General features: G+C 40.5%; 1 pseudogene; it reads right to left on the bottom strand.

The window, feature by feature from the left end:
• The window catches only part of LOC131264906 (uncharacterized), a 46,554-nt pseudogene that overhangs the window by 10,696 nt on the left and 17,483 nt on the right, over window positions 1-18,375 (bottom strand).

Raw genomic sequence — 18,375 nt, forward strand, 5'->3', positions numbered from 1 at the left:
GGGGACATCAGCAAGTGAGATAACCCATCAATATGTTATTAAATTTATCAACAGCCAGGTTTACATCAGGTTCAGACTCAATTATAGTCCAGTCAGTACTCTCGAGAAGCTCCTTTAGTCGTGCGAAGTTGGTCTTTTTAAAATCAAATCGATGAGCATAGTCACGTGTGTCGTGGGGGAACTGGCGGCTCAGCTTCAGGCGAGGGGTAGTGTAGCAGTAGTTCAAGCGGTGGATGGTAGGTATCGGCGTCTACTACAGGAAAAGGTGATTCGGTCAATGACTAACCAAAGTTAACCACGTTATTGCATACAAAAGCAAGATCCAGCATGCTGTTGCTACTATTGCGGAGTTGATTTACACCTTTTACCACTGTTTAGCGCGATGGCCAAGGCGTTTAGTGACACCGTCCAAAACATTTATACGATCGCCAGAGCTATTAAGACAGCGCGAGCGCCGTTTAGCAATTCCATTCAAAGCATTAAGAAGATGACAGACCCTTCTAAGATAATGGGAGCACCCTTTGCGCGTTGACCGCACCTATTAGACCGTTCGCCGCACCTTTTAGCGGCAGTCATTTTTCCGAGCGTTTTGTGAGCGCTTTTGTTCAAAGAGTCGATTGTAGAGGTGGATGCTTCATTTCGTGGTTTGAATTTTCCGTTACGTATCAATTTTTTCGAATATTTTTTGTTTAGCTGGAAAGTTCTTTAAAATGTCTCGGGATTTTTTTTTCTAAAAATTGTAAATGGAAATATAAATTTCCATAAAGAGCTTTAATATTTATTTTCATAAAGGTCGCCTTTTCAAAAACATTCTTATTTACATTTGTGCATTGTGTTTGGTGCATATTTACTTCATAATTGCTTTCTTTCTGAGGCATTTTGTGATGTATGACCACATATTGCACATATAGCCTGCACAATCAGATGGAGTAATTAACGAAGCTGCTCCTGCGATAGCTCATCAGCTCCGCTTCGTTCTGTGGATTGGACCGTCGAGTAATTTGCTTACACTGACTGAACAAATTCTCAATCGGGTTGTGGAATGGCGAGTACGGAAAAGGGAATAACAGCTCATGTCCGCCTTGCTCTATGGCATTCTGCACGGCTTCACCCTTGTGGAATCTTACGTTGTCCATAATGATCACACTGTGGTTCAAGTTGTGGCTGCTCAGCTTTTTGTTCAGTTCTTCGATGAATTCGAGAAACAATTCTCGAACACAATGTACAAATGTAACATGCCGTTTCTCCTTCGGATAGCACCAATATGCCATCTGAACCACAAGAGCATCAAGGAGAGGGATCCATTCATTCCGAAGATCCAATATTAACGGATTATTTAGTATCGAGTCCTTTTAGTATGACAGGATGTCCTCTTATTATCTTTTATATGCACTCTGGCTGCAGAATGTTGCAGTTTCTTCATCAAAAAGTTAGCAACATGTTTGTCAGCTACTATTTTAATGCTCGTTACTGGCTATTTCCTTAAAAATACTCACCACCTCTTCAAAATTAATCAAACCTGTTGTTGCTTGCCCAGGTGTCCTACTTATACCTGACCAATTAAAACTGGCAAAAAATGGATTAGCAAAAATAATATCCATAGAATCGTGCATACGATTCGATGGTTCTGCGCGCGTGACTTGACTTTGCAACCAAGGCAACAGTTTTCTTTAGTATTGAACGGTGTTTAGGTCATCTTCAAGCTTCAAAAGTTCTTCTGTGCCAGATACAGGAGAAAATTCAAAATCCGTCTCCTTACGGATGAGGCCTTCTCTAGGCCGACTTACTGCCACCATCGTGTCCAAAGTGACATTCGTAGTCGCAGTGTTGCGCAGGACTAAATCCAGTTTGGCTTCGAGTCTCTCATTTCGAAGTCGAAGTTCTCTATTCTGATTTTCTACTTTAGTGAACTTCTCTTCAAATTTTTCAGACATACATTTGACAAGATTTATTAGAGTTTGCATTGTTGTATTGTTGTCCATTCTAATTGGATTTTGTGTAGGGCACAAGGTGTAGGTAGCTAAAGCAAATGAATTGTAATTCTGCTTAACAATAACATTCTGCTCATTAATTTACACGGCTGTAAAACAAACAAATATTAAAAAGAAACACAAATAACTCCATTGCTTTTGGATCCATTGCTTCAGGATAGCTTGATCGTGATGATGATGGAAATGAAGAGCAACGTTTGAATCTTTATTTTTATAAATCTCAGTTTCAATGTCCCGTTATGAGATGAGGCAATAAACCTTACATTTTAACAGTGCACGTGAAGCACGCTTTTTACAATTTTACTCGGAAACGGGACTCGAACACGGGTTTACCAAGAGCGAAGCCGTAGTCTTGCCGAGGAACCATAGCACAAATTAGAAATAGTGAGGAAATATCGCTATATGAATGGCAAACGTTGATTTTGAAGAACAATTTTATTTCGTACTCGAAAAAACTATCCCAACCTGAAATCGAACACCAAACCTCTGAGACAAGATTCGAGCACCACTACCAGTACACCAGTTGTACGAGTTGATGGCAAAGGGAAAATACAGGTACAAATGGCTATGTAAATAAATTGAACCACCAGCTTTTAATTTAATAATGGTTATGATAATTTGAAATCTATGTATCAAAATATGATCAGATTTGAAAAATTACATTAAACATCTAAAAAAATCATGAAAAATTTTTTTTACAACCGTCAACAAAAAAGTTTTTCCCAGCCCAGATCCGAATTCCGATCCTCCGGAACAACACCCATGCACTGCCCCCTAGACTATTGATGAAAGAATATTGCCGCGTGATATCACACCTACTGATATGTCTGTAGGCAAACTGAATATAGCATAGAAAATGAACCAAAAATAAAAACTTTAGTCGCAATTTCCCTCCCCGAGCTTCGCCGGGGCTTCGAGCTAGTAAATAAATAATAATGAAAACCTAATAATGTAACTTAATCGATCTTGGATGCTGCTTGATCGATCACGAACGGTTCGATGACAATTGACCAGTCGAACAAATTGCCGAGGGATACTCCTGATAAGGATGAGAGAGTTAGGAGCAGTCGTTCTCACTCTACTATCTGGTATCTATGCACTGGTAGGATTCACTGGTATCAGCTGATGCAAGTCAACGACCTGTGACAAATCCGAAATGATTGGTGGATTTGAGAACGACCGTTCTTTCGTTCTGTATAGCGAAAATTTTTAAACTTTGGCTCTAGTAAAATTATTGTCAATTTAAATGCGGAAAACTTTTTACACAAAGCGGAAAAGAAAGCACGAGTCGATGTAATAGCACTAGATTCAAAAAATTATTCGATATTAGATTGCATAGCACTTGAAGGTGTAAACTGAATTATGCTTACATTCAAACATTTCGTTATTTTTATTGAATCGCCAACTGGTCATGCAGAAGAGCAGCCGATAGCACAACTGGAAAACACTTCGTTCCATGGGTATAATGTAAACCATCAAATAACAACAATCAATTCTACTTGCCTTCTTTCAGGAACAATTTCACCGTAAAAAGTTGTTTCGTCTTCGTCGCACAGAAAACAAACTCGAGTTATCACTTTGCACTTTGCACATCAATTAGAGTAATATGGATATGACGCTTCCTTTCACGCCACCGCCACAGGACACAGGCCCACAGGCGCGACATACCCGCGCGTGTGAGAGCAAACGAGAAGCAGACTGCTGTCTAGACTCTCTGAGTCAGCACGGGGCACGGAGCTAAAGTACAAAGCAGGAGAAATAATCGAAGAGAGAGAGAACACGAGCAGAACAAATACGACATAGATTTTTTTTTTTATGCAACGCGTTTGTGACGTCATCAATCCGGCATCACCCTAAACAGACCGCAACACCGCAAAAATCGGGTGATGGCAACCCGACAAACAAAATTGCTCTGATCAGAGCTCTGATCATGGTATGAACAGATATCTGATGGAACCCATGACGAAGCATTTTCATAGCCCAGAACATACATAGTATTGGTGAACAGAGTGAACCGGCGATAATTCCCATACACGCACACTCTACACTCGCAGGTAGCAGCGCAACGTAGACCTTTTGCACGCGATTTTATGCACTGTTCATAGGTTCCATCAGATTGATGATCAGAGCTCTGTTCATAGAATTTCTGTTCGTAGGAAAGTGCTCATGTGTGTGTATAACGCGGCGCGCTTCAACCGCGACACCCAAAAATCTTGATTTAGGCGATTGTTTTGGGGCTCAATCGGATATCCAATTTTTCTATGTGTAATATCCTATTTAGTATCCAAAACCCGCGTGTTCAAGTGATTGGGATGTGTGTGTATAACGCGGCGCGCTTCAACCGCGACACCCAAAAATCTTGATTTTGGCGATTGTTTTGGGGCTCAATCGGATATCCAATTATTCTATGTATAATATCCAATTTAGTATCCAAAACCCGCGTGTTCAAGTGATTGGGTTGACGCTTCTCACTGTGATGGCCAATCATGACGCTGCCGCTGCTGCAGGGTGGCATTACATTACGGTGGCAACTCCTGGTGTTTAAACTTGCCGTTCCGGGTCAGAATTCTCCACAACTGAGCGATACACAATGTTACGTCTATATGACCCATTATCGTTCTTGTGCTGAGGATCGAGGACGAGGAGCTTGACGTTGCTGCGTCATTTAACACGCGACAGAGCTACATAAAGCTGGCCTTGAACAAAGACGGGTCGCGGAAGATAAGTACTGGGGTGGTTCAAGGATTGCCCCTGGGACTTGTTGATAGTCATCCCGAAGCAAAGCTGCACTGGGAATTGCTTCCGTCGGACCTGGAACGGCAAGGACCTATTGTTACTGTCACAATAAATGCGTAGCAAAACGACATGATCTCCTCGCTGCCGGCCGGTCATGATCCGCGCCAAAATGCAGTGCTCCTTCACAGAGAGAATTTGTAACCTTGTCCCATTGCACAATCCTCGCTCGGTATGTAGGTTTCGCATAAGAAGAATTGGTGCATTTTCCATCAGTCGCAGCGGGTGCATCGGAATACCGCTTAAATTCATTGAGTGTAGAAACTCTGGTGGTAACTCATGGTTGGTCAAATCGTCATCCTTCACCTTATCCACCGATAGATACTCGCGAACAGTAAGCGGCATTCGGTCCAGGATCATGTTTTTGATGGCATCAACATCAATGTTGAGCGGTGCCGAAATTGCTCGATCGCTGAAATAGCCTGCTTCCTGGTGGCAGCGATTAAGGTCCGCGTAAACCGTGTCACACAGTAGGCGCAGACTTTCGCGTCACCGTCCACTTCTAACAGCAAATCTCGTGGTATCCTTAAACAATAAACAGCGGCCCTCGGGTAGCGCGTCGAACGAGGTTCCAGCCTCCAACTCGGAGAAGGAAATCGTCAAAGTGGTGCAGTTCGTCAGCTACCTGTACTACACATACAGAGTATACTACACCTGGCTACATTACAGGGTTTACCATTTGATAGGACAAGATCAGATCAGATCAGATGATACCACAAACGTGACAGATGACAAGCCAAGTGAGGCATGTATACAACAATCGTGGCAGATTGGAACGGAAAGGACCACGCAGAAGCGGGAAACTTATTGAATCTTCTAAAGTTCCGTCCGAGCCGTGACTTGCCGACGTCGGAGAGAAGCCTTCAGAATTTTTGCTAAGTTCGGGAAGGGTCTTACGTGAATCCGGTCTGCAGTGTGACGTGCCGCTGAAAAGAGAAAATTCAAGCGTAAGGTGGAAAGGTAGTTCGAGAACTAGTTTCGGATGAACTGGAGCAAAAGAATTTTGGGTATTTTTACTCACTAGTGTCCTGGTGAAAATATCTAGTTTATTCAAGGTTTAGATTGCTTATATACTGAATTGATTACATGTAATTAACGAACGCAAGCAAGATAGAAGATCTCGCTCTAATTCCAGATCGCCCCCTGCTGCTGGAGAACGTTACACGGTTTTCGTTCTCGTCACTCGTTCTATTTCCCTAAACACCCCGTCGATCACATTGATCGCGCTAAGATTAACCCTATATGGCGTGGGGCGTCTGGTTATCGTCACGCTGACGTGGCGAACCGGGGTATAAAATTTTCCATCGATGGAAACAATTGAGGGTATTTTAATTGGGAGGACGGAAACGATAAGAACTGTCAGATTTTTCGTCGCGGTCCCATACAAAAGGTAAACATCATCTTTGAAAAAAGCGAAAAAATGGCTTGCCGCGTCGTTTCGTTTCCGCGCATCGTCTCGACACGTAGGTTTGGATTCGTTGTTTGGATTCGTCGTTTTGGATCGTCGAGACGGCCAGCCATTTTTTTCGCTATATAACACATTTTGTACTGCTGTAATAGTCAACGAGAGAAGCTGGGATGCTACACATTCTTCATCCCTCGGACAACTTTTGTTCCTCAATGATTCCATGTCCTATTTTGTTCCTCAATGATTCTGCTGTAATTCAATAAAAATTAAGTATACTAGTCGAAAAAAAACGCTATAGTAAGGTATATAAATTTGGCAAGGTAAGTTACATATAACAGATGTTAAACACTAGACATACATACAATTTCAATCACCGACAGCATTTCAGTCACTCTAACTTGCAAACCAAATGGATTTATTTTATTTGTTTTATTCATTGATTCGACAGACTGTGTAGCCCCATCGAATTTTGGTCCTCGGTTGATAACAATTACAGTATATTTAATTATACGTTTCACGTCAGAGATAAGGAATTATTAATGGCTGCGGAAGTTGCGGAGACGGTTGACAAACTGAACACGTGTGATGCCCGGCTCGAAGAGATCACATATATAGTTAAATTGGCGACACATAGTGATAAGCGGGGACAAACCTCCAAAACGTGTACGATGATCAGCTAAGGAGATCATTTCGCGTGAACGAAGTGCTCTGGTGGGGGCGTATAAGTTGATAGCAGAAAGTAAATCGAAGAAAAAGTTAGCTTTTAATGAACTAGAAACTTATGGTTCGACGTTAAGCTGCGGATAGACGGATGCAATATTTCACTGCAATGAAATAAAATTTGACATTTCTACCAAAAATGACAGTGAATGCAATATTTCGATGCTTAACCTCCCCGTTTGGATCTATGCAATGTTGCAATGAAATACGCATAGAAATATTGCAATGACTGTCATTTTGGGTAGAAATGTCAAATTTTATTTCATTGCATTGAAATATTGCATCCGTCTATCCGCAGCTTTAGATTGATATCGTTTCAACATACGATGGAAGGTCCAGAACATATGCATGACTATTGTGCAAAAATGTTTGTAAATCTCCAAAAACGCTTCTTTTGACGGTTTTACTAAAAATAGAGCATCGATGATTCAACTCCGCGTCATCATCGCCAAGGAAATCAAACTGTGGTCTACTGCCACTTTCGGGAAGGAATGAATGTAGTCTTTTTTACGAATTTCTTTCGCGCCAAAAGAAGTCATTTGAAATGCTTAATTGTAGCTTCTAACGCTGTTTAAAAATGTTTGGATTCATCTGAAGCCCCACTCATAAGTGACTGTAACGGTTCTGGTGGCGCTGTCAATGGCAAAAGTTTCACTTTGCCGTTATAACAGCACATACCTGGTGTTTCTCCTGACCACTTCAATGCGTTACAAAAACGGCAAACTACATCCATTTTTGCGAGCAACACTTTTGGATAGGCATTATATCCAACCGTCGGAACGTAATTAAAAGCAGCAAGATTTAACACTGGCATGCTACGCACTTCTGCATTCGATGCTCGCCATTTTCTATTTGCTGTCGTATGAGAAGCTGCAAAAAACAATGTTTATGTAAGTTTCATAGCCTTATTTCAACATTAATATTGTGCGCCGTATGGCATAATACCTACCCATTCTAAGCAGTATCGTTAGACAGAAGGTGTAAGTTAAGTTCGCTTAGCCAACTAATGGAATTTGGTGCTAAAACACAAAGATACAACTACATTCTAACAGTTTGCACTTTTTGACGTTATGTTTTGACACTGAAGGCATAGCTATGGCATCTTCATAGAGAGTTTAGGAAATGGGATAAATTTGGTCGCTAATAACTCTTACCTAAATGACGTACAGTATGTCCCATAAAAAATGCGAAAATTTTCAATGCTTATTTTTGGGTAGCTTTAAACGTTATTTTTACCGTGATCATGTGTGTGTGTAATCATCTGGTAGTACACTATGAGACGATGTAATCAAAAGAGTTATTCTCGAGTAATAAAGTTGAGAAAAATGTGTGTTAATATATTGTGACTAGTTCATTGCTCGCCCAAAAGCTCGTAAAACAAATTGTATCGATCGCGGGATGCCACCTGGCTACTGTTTACCGTATCCAATGATCACTCCTTGATGGATCACATCCCATGAAGCCAGGAAGTGGCCATCCACGGTCCACTCACACGCCGAAGGTCATCAGATCAATGAGAGGTTGAGTGAGACAAAATCGTAGCAGATCGATCCTGAAATTGGCTAAGAAAGCCGATATTTCAAAATCTACCATGCATTGGTTGATCAAACATGACTTGAAATGTTCGACCAGGGTCAGAGTAAATAGTCATCTTGCACCAGACCGAATCACACAACTACGGCTGGAATTCTCGACACATTTGGTGTCACCATAAAATAAAAGAATACCGTCATCTTCTTCTTCTTCTTCTTGGCGTACGACCTCTTGGTCATGCCTGCCAGTTAAGGGCTTACGAGACTTGTTTCCCTGTTGTACGTGGATAGTCAGTCCTCTCGTACAAGGGAGGGTCCAGTCTCGGTTGGGATTCGAACCCACGCCGTCGAGGTGGTGAGCCCCGGCGCTCATGGGCCGATTTTCTAACCGGCGCTGAAAATTTATTTTACAACCAAACATAGCTGGAGTCACATATTTGGGACAGTTGGGGCCAATAGCTTTAAAAAGCCTCCAGCATTGATCAGAGCTGAATTAAAATTTTATACCGAGGTTAGTATGAACATTTTGAAGGACCACGTCCTGCCATGAATAAAAGCCAGCTTTGAAGCACAAAAACATGTCATTTTTCCATAGGACAGAGCCCCGTGATGTACCTCAAAAGGACTCAAGCGTGGCTGAAGAAAAATATGGAATTTTGAGCAATTACATTTGACCTCCCACCAGCCCGAACTTGAATCCTTTGGATTAAACAACATGGGCACCTGTTCAGGTTAAGGCCTGTGAACGTTCTAGCACCATTGTTGGATCCCTGACAGCCTTAATTGCCAAGGCATGGATCTCAAAAACTGACTCATACATCGAGGTGCTCTAAGGTATGCTCTCGGATCTATCTACGTCTGGAGAAGGTGATCGAGAAAAATGGTATAGCTATTAATTAAGGTAATAATTAAATGCTTAAAAAACGTTTCGCTAACTAAAATGACAATTTGTTTTATTATTTTGTTTTAAAAAAAATATTTGAATCTTGAGTTTTTATTAACTGGATTTTCAGCGAAGAACCTCAGGTACAGAACAAATAGAAAAAATATCAGCTCTCCGTTTTGCACTCCTCGAGCATCATTGATCATTGCAAAATGGTCTTTTAATAATTCATACAGAGAAAAATACCCAAATTAAACCATAATTTTCTTTTCAAATTAACACGCATGATTACATTAGATACTGAAGAAATATTTACCTTTCCGACAACTGAAATGATACCTTTTTTATCGGCAACACCGCCATCTTAGAAGCAACAACATCATGCTTTCGCTTTAGAATCGATTTCGGCTGCTTTCTTTCAGCCGGAATCAGTGGCGGAGTTTCACCCTCTGGCGAAAGTGGATCTCCTGAGGCCGAGAAGGCGAGGTCTTCTTCAGCGGTAATTTTATTTGCAATGAGTGCGTGGTCCACGAAATCTTCATGAGGTGATGGTGATGCTTCTTCTTGAATCAGTGTAGCTCCATCAGTCCTAAAATTATTTAAAATTAAAACGATTATGAGAATTTTTAAATTGTTTTTCTATCGAATTTGATAATGAAAATAGAAAACAGTAAAGACCAATTTACAAACCTTTTGTTCATGAAACCTTTCACTGAGCAAAACTGTCGGTCAGCTTCAGGTTTTTCAGTTTGAAACTCAATTGGCTCCTTAGCCTTTAGCTTCAGGTATCGTAGGTACACCTTCACCTTCTGCTTTGGGAGAATATCCAAAAAAAATTTAAGTTCGGCGAAATAATGTTGTTGGATTTCCTTCGTTTTCTTTCGGATCGGTACGACTTACGAAGACTGATAGCGTTCCCAGTGTAAATGAATCTGGCGTAAAATTCAAGCGATGTTTTGTTGAAATACAATTTTGAGAATGATTAAGTCTCGCACTTGTCGACAAATCAGAGTAAACTTTGTTGTTTGCATTCTTACCTTGGTGGAAGGGTGGGTTCCCGCAAACTTGCGCTGTCTAGAGTTCTTCTGCCCATAAAAGTCGCGCCAGTCCTGTCCAGAATGAGTAAGTAAAAAGAAGTGTTTTTTTTCAAATCAAATATTTCATATATTCACGTCTTGAATGATATGGAAGGCTGTCCATGAATTGCTCCACCTCCTGCAGGAATATCTTTTGGGCATAATCCTTTACTGTCTGTTGCGCTTACTTCTGATCGACAGCATCTCAAAGGTGGTTTCGCAGTCAACTGAATTACCAAAAAATAAGAACTGGTAGTAAAACTGAAGCGAATTGCTGTTGGGAATAGGCAGAAACAGTAAAGTATCGTGTAACAGACCATTTTTGACGCAAAATAGGGTTTTTTAAAGAAATACCTTGGTGGTGGCTCAAGCCAATTTGATGGGATTATCTTGTGTGCTGAACCGGTAGCCCTAAAAATATTTTTAAAAAAATGTTTTCGCTGAACGCCTGCATTGTTTTCATTGTAGAACCATTTCTATCTTTAGTGATCCAACTTGGCTTTGAATGAGAAAACACATAGCAAAGAAAGCCTCACATGTATAAAATGAAAAACTTACGTTTCTGCTTGCCTGTCACTTTGCAGTTTGTTGGACATCGCTACTGGCGCTAGCCAGAGTTTGACCAATCGAATGTGTGATACCAAGCAAGCATTTGTTGGTGGCCAGGCTTTTCCTTTAACGGCAGCAAGTCGATGTACGCAGCAAATTTCGATACAAACGCAGCTTGTTTTTCGCCGAGTTCCTTTTCCAACGCTTGTTTTTGCGCGATCGTCAATGTTTTATATTGCTTCATTGCTGCCTTGTGCCAAGCAACCGCCGGAATTGTTACATTATTTTTTGGCATACTCGTGCAAATAATATTCGCTAAATAGAAGAGGCACGTATGCAGGCTTTTCTGCCACCTTGTTTTAAATTTTTTTATTAGTTCAGGTCTCGTCTGTCGTCGTTCTGAAAAAAAAAAAAAAACAATTATACTACAAAACAAAACCACATCATATTTAATATAAATAGCCTATACAGTCAGTATCCGACTTACGCGGATAATGGGGACCAGAGAAATCCGCGTATCTCGAATATTGCTTGACACATAGTTTATACTAGGAGTTAAGAGATCGAGCTCTTGTGTACATGTATCATAGAATATTCTAAATTTTTCTTTGTCCATTATTATGAATGCAATGCAAGCGTATTCAAACAACATAAATTGCAACAAACGAAATAAAAGGGTAAGTTATGCAAATGTGTAATTTACATATTTATTCGTGTGGTTGTACATCTCAGGAATTTAAATCGGTGTAGTAAACCCAATCTACTGTCAAATTTTGAAAACCGCTTAAGTCTTTCGTAAGACTTTCTCGAGCAGTCGCTGTGTTGGTTGGGTGAGTCGATCCGGAAAAACCCTAAGTGTTAAAAGTTTTTTACTCGCCACACTTGTGTATTTCTCTGCGATCTACCTTAAAAAGGCATGAAATTTTTTTCCCACTTTTTCTATAAACTCTTCCCTTAGCGTGTAGCGTGTGTTCATTTTCAAAAATTTAGCTAAGCTATCATCACCGACTACACACAGGGGTGTCGATCCTATTGCTTTGAATAAATTAAGTACGTTACAAAATGTAGTTAGGGTACTTTAGGATGTGGCCTTCCACCTCAGCTGCATTCAGAAAAAAATGCTGGTTCAAATAACAAATCTTGCGCTTGATGCATCCTATTGTTGCAGTCTGCTGCACTAACTGCTCCACACAGCCACTTTCATACGTCGTTTGCATAACTTTGTTCTGTCAGCCCTATATTGAAGTTACACAGGCCGTTTGCATTGGAGAGACGGTCAAATTCAAAGGAATAGCGCCTTTTTCCATATGTCATGCAGACCGTCTCTCCAATACGTGCAACCTAAACTTCAATAACAGCCAGCCTTTTCCTCGTATCGTTGAAGCCACGGTCGATAATGTGTTTTAATTCGTCCTCGCTGGCCTCAGAAATGACCCCTGTGGCTATTATACTTGGGATTATAGTGTCCTCGCTGGCCTCAGAAATTGCACTAGTAATCGGGATTATAGTGCCCTGGCTTGCCGATCTTGTCCACTGGCGATATAGTCACGTAAGGGAACTCTTTCCTGATCTTTTTTGATTTACTTCGGGTGTCACGATGATGGTTATTTTCCAATTTGATTCTTTTCCATGTGTTTCAAGTGTTTCTATTATCTTCACAATTAAAAATGTATCTGGCTGGCTGGCAAAAACTGGCTGGGTATTTTGAAACTGAACTTCACTGAACCACTGTGAACAACGTAAGCTTGAAGAATCTGACTCTGGCACTAAACCAGTATCGACCACCAACTGACTAATTCTAATAATTATCACACGTACATGCAGGTAATGCATACACTGGGCCCAAAGTTAATCCGGACGCTCAAAAAATGAGCATGCGTCCGACTTTGTGGTCGATTTTAGAGTACTTAGAATTGATAACAATGATTTTTGTTCATTGCATCTTCTTGGTGCACCATCCTAAGAAGTACGTGCAAAAAGAACGGTGAAAAAAAATCACACCCAAGCGGCGCAATAAACAATAGAGTGGAAAAAGTCAGAATTTTGACGGCCTAACGCAAAGTCAGACAGTTATATTTCATCGTATTTTTGTTAGCTAAAGTGGTGTGCAAGTTAGTTTCGACACTTGATATTTGTTATTACCGATGCAGACGACTCTTGGGCATCGTTAGAAGCACTCCGATGATTCGATTTATTATATTATTGATGTTTTTATTGCAATATTCCTCACACTACTTTGTTGGAACGAAACATCATCATTTATCCATCATAATGATGGAAAAAGATTTCAAAACACATGAAATTAGACTTATATTAGAAAACTAACAAATTCAGACATCATTAAAAAGTATAAAACTTCAAAAAGTATTGTAAAATCACCAAAGAACTGCTCTTTGCAGCAAACAATTCTGGAAAGGGGAGGAAGAACCAATCGATTCAACCCTTTTACTACTGCCGTAGATCTAAAAGAAACTTTACTAAAAGTGTTTGTTAAGTGCTATTTACACTAGAATGGGCTGCATGCCAGAACCCCGGGAAATTGCCTGTTTCATGTTCTACAGACAAATCGCATTCGGCGTTGGCCCGCAGCGTAAGCCAAAAACACAAAAAAACCATTGCAGCCGGTGCGAACTAACGCTTACGGCAAAGCGAAAGCCTATGTATATTAAATCAAATCAAAGGGGTGTGCGACGGAAGGCATGTGTGTGGTCAACGAAAGTATGAATGAAGTGGACGATAAAACTGACCAGCGTTTGATTGGAGATACTGTACGAACAAAATACGGTCTGGTTGTGCTGTGCCCGATAACGTTCATGATTACTCTAACTGTTCATCTCCACATAGCGAACTCATAGGAAACTCTGGTGAAACTCCTGTCAAACTTGTATGGAGTTTCGAGTTTCCCGAGTTCGCTAAGTGGACACGCATTTGTTTCGGTCTTCTTCTCTTCTTTTTCGCATTGTCTTAATTCGTCGGTTGTTAAACGTCAAAACGAGTGGCGAATAAACGCGCGATAATATCGTGAACAGTGTTTAAATAAAGTTTACGATATAAAGTTAAATACACTGGAGGAAACAAGAATAGCACCACCCTATTTTTTGCCAATATTTTTTATATTTCCATAAAATTGGAGCTTTTTCGAGTTTGGCACGTTATTACAATCAGTTTCACAACTTTCCAGTGGATTACGGTGGCTTTAATGTGGGCTAATAACGTTAAAACCGAATAATTCATCAAAACGGGGAGGAAATAAAAATAGCACCACTTTGGTTTTCTGTTCAGCAATTGAAGATATTTAAAAACTATTAATTTTAAATGGGTTTTTTAAGATATTAGTAGTTAGTATGGAACCCAAACTATAGAAATTAAATATTATTAGTCGTGTGTTATTTGATTTTCCAAGCCATTTATGAGACATGGGTCAGGAACAGCATCGCTTCGTTAAAACCGAGCTAAACATCAAAACTGATCATGGTAGCAGAGGGCTGTTCCCTGAAAATCGGTCTAAAAACCTTCAGATTACACATAATAGCAGTAGGGTTGTTGTAACATTCCGGTAACGACGGCCACAAGGACCAACGCGAGAATTAAACCCAAGTTACGGAGAAGGAAATGCGAATAATTTATAAATAAGGAGGAAACCAGCTACGAATAATGATTCTAAATCATGCAGAATTCAACTTAAGATGCCAATAAGACATTTAGAGCGAATTACGTTGAGCGGGGAAAACTACAAGTAGCCACAAAGATTCCGCTAGCTCAACATGACAGAGCGTAATGCATTGAAACGGTTGAAATTTGCTGTTAATTATATTTATTGTTGCGAAGCATAAAAAAAAGTTTTTTTCAGGCGAAATAAAGTTCATTCTTTGTTTTCTACATGTTTGGCAATACTTTCAGCTAGATTTTCAACAAGAACCTGGTGTTAAAATGAGCCGCAACGTTAGTGGTGTTAAACCATCGATATGGGGAGCTCTCTCACTGCAGCGAAAGCTTACCTTGCCATGCATCTGACTGAGAATGAAGTTTGATGTACTAGAAACAAGATTAATTGAACAAAATTAATCTTGGATGAGCTTAGACTTCGTTTACCAATAAAAATATACCGGATTACATGAGTTGGTGTTGACTACAGGTTGGATTGCTGACATAAGAATGGAGCTATCAAGGTGGACAGCAGGCTCTCTGTATCCTAATCTCATAAAAAACCTTTGGCCTATTCATGGTCATCGTGGTTGACTTCAAATGTCAAACAATGAAGCAACAATTATGTGCTAATTCGTATTCGTGCATGCTGGGAGCGCCATGAGCAGAACTCTCTAAAAAAATGTGTTTTGTACCTCTAAATCACCGCGTATTGAAGGGATTAGATACATATACTCTTTAAATTACTAATAAAATCATTAAACTATATTTTAATTGAGGTTCTGTTAGAATATTTTCAATTGCTGAACAGAAAACCAAAATGGTGCTATTTTTATTTCCTCCCCGTTTTCATGAATTATTCGGTTTTAACGTTATTAGCCCACATTCATGCGACCGTAATCCACTGGAAAGTTGTGAAACTGATTGTAATAACGTATCGAACTCGAAAAAGCTCCAATTTTATGGAAATATAAAAAATATTGGCAAAAAATAGGGTGGTGCTATTCTTGTTTCCTCCAGTGTATATTGGTAAAACAAGGAGGTTAGACCTTATTATAAATCATAATCAATAAGACATATGTGACACACATATTTGCAGTGGATAATAAATATTTTTTTCTTAACTGACTATAAATGGAACTACAGCTCTTGTGCCGAGCAAGAATAGCTTTGCTGCAACTGCACTGCTTGACCCGAAATTCGCGACAGTTTTGGGTACGGCCAATGCTGTACAAAAGGGCTGAGGATGGTAACCGGTTGTTGGCGGACATTGCAGAAGAGGCTGCAGACGAAACAATAACGAAATTTTTGCGCATGACGGTGGAAGAATTTGAACTACTTCTCAAAATTCTAACGCCGCACATAGTTAAAAAAGATACTTTAGCAGAATACGTAAAAGTAAGTAAATATTCAAACTATTTTTAAGCTTATTCGTTTATTTGTCTATTTAATAGAAAATAATTGATTACACAAACACTTCATGCACAATATATTGCATTACATACAATTATAAATTGATGTAAATATTTTTTATTAGAGTTTTATCGGCCAGGTTGTTTTCAAAGCCTTCAAAGTATTTTTGGATTATCAAATTACAACTCTTTGAATTGTATCCATGTCACAACCAACTGGATTGTATACTTTTTGTTAGTAACAGTACAAGGTTACTGTATTATCACAAACTGTTAAGCCCTACAAACCTATTGCAGTATTACACTACTATACAAGTGCTTGATCTTTTGGTTTCAATGTGGTTTGGTTGCTATCACAGTGCATGGCTACTTTACTATCACAAACTGTTTTAATTCTAAGCCCTACAAACCTATTGCAGTATTACCGTATCCCGGCTTTATTGGCGGCTTCGTCTACGCCATCCTTCCACCTCAATTTAGGCCTACCACGCCTCCTCTGTCCTTGTGGACAGCCTAAAAGGACTTTACGGGCTGGGTCGTCCGGTGCCATTCGCATGACATGACCAGCCCACCGGAGCCTGGCGAGTCTAATTCGCTGTACGACAGTGAGGTCACCGTACAGCTCGTAGAGCTCGTCGTTATAACGGCTCCTCCATTGTCCCTCCTCACATACGGAGCCAAAAATCCTCCTGAGCATCTTCCTCTCGAACACGGCTAAGAGGGTTTCGTCAGATTTGGACAGAGTCCATGTCTCGGATGCGTATGTGAGCACTGGTACTATGTATGTTCGGTATAGTCCCAGCTTTGACTGTCTTGACAGGTATCGTAAGTGGAACAGATTTCTCAGACTGTAATATGACCGGTTGGCTGCCTGCACCCTAGCGCGAATTTCATGTTGTTGTCGGTGCTGACCTTCCACCCAAGATTAGTGAAAGGCTGTTCTAGCCAACATAAAAAAATAGTGGGACTGAATTATTGCGACTCTTCCAATTCCTCAGCATCTTCGAAGCTGTCAACAACCGTTTCTATTACATTTTGGATTTGTAACAGTTGCTCCGGCTTCTATTTTTGCAAGCGGTATGCCAGCGATTCTAAAAACCCAGAAATTGGAAGGCACTGCTCGATTTTAAGGCACACATTCTCCATTGTGTCGAGCACATTCATTATCCGGTTTTCCAACCGAGTTTGCCGAGTTTGCCTTGACTGCTGGCAATTACAATTTCCTCGCCGTAGCAAGCCCGATGAGCCTGGGACAGGAGATTGCTCGGCCGATGCAGGTAGGGCTGGGGATCGTCGTTCGCCCGATGCGGCTAGTGATGGAGATTGCCGTGCACCTGATCGTCGATCGCCCGATGTGGCTAGGGCTGGGGATTGCCGTGCCCTCGATGGGCCTGCGACCGGGGATGTGATGCCTGATGCAGCTAGAGTCGGAGAATGTTGCTCAACCGATGAGCCTGGAACCGGTAATCGTCGCTCGGCTCGGGAAGCACTCTGGTGGATTGGTGACCGCCGTGGTATTAAAGATTGCTTCCGGCCCTGGCTTGGTCTCATCTACAAAAGAGAATGACATGTAACATTATAAAATAAACTTGATTTAGAATGATAAGCATAATAGTATTTTAATATGGATTTTTTATTTATGTTTAAAATAGTTTGTAGTACACCATAGCTGCAGTTATTAATAAAAATTATTTTTTCCTTTTCTGTTACCGGATACCCAAAATAGATAGAAACAAGTATCGGATCGATTTGACGAAAAGTGGCAATTTCCCCATGCTATTGGTGCTATCGATGGAAAGCATGTCAGAATTAAAAAACCGAAAAAATCCAGTAGCGTTTATTACAATTATAAATTTTTTTTTAGTATTGTTCTGCTCGGTATTGTAGATGCAGACTATAACTTTTTATACGTTGATATTGGAGGCAAAGGAGGGAACTCAGGAATTTTTCGGAACAGTAAAATTCCTCAAAAATTCGAAAGGAACGAATTAAACATTCCAGAACCAACGCCTTTACGCGAGCAAGACTCAATCAATGTGCCGTACATGTTGTTGGGAGACAAGGCGTTTGCGTTCACTAAATATTGCATACGACCATATGGAGGTAGTCATTCTGCAGGATCTCCGGAAACTGTATTTAATTACTGACTGTCACGAGCACGAATGACTTCTGAAGTTGCTTTCGGAATTTTAAGTAACCGCTTCAGAGTACTCCATACACCTTTTTACCTAGAGCCAGACGTGGCCAGAAAAATTGTTATGGCGACAGTGCACCTTCACAACTTTCTGCGAAAAAGAAACCCACACCGGGTACCAGATCATACCGAAGAAAACGGCGACCAAGTTAACGCAAATCACACAACTTTT

This window comes from Anopheles coustani, chromosome 3 (assembly GCF_943734705.1).
Source record: "Anopheles coustani chromosome 3, idAnoCousDA_361_x.2, whole genome shotgun sequence".
Lineage (NCBI taxonomy): Eukaryota > Metazoa > Arthropoda > Insecta > Diptera > Culicidae > Anopheles > Anopheles coustani.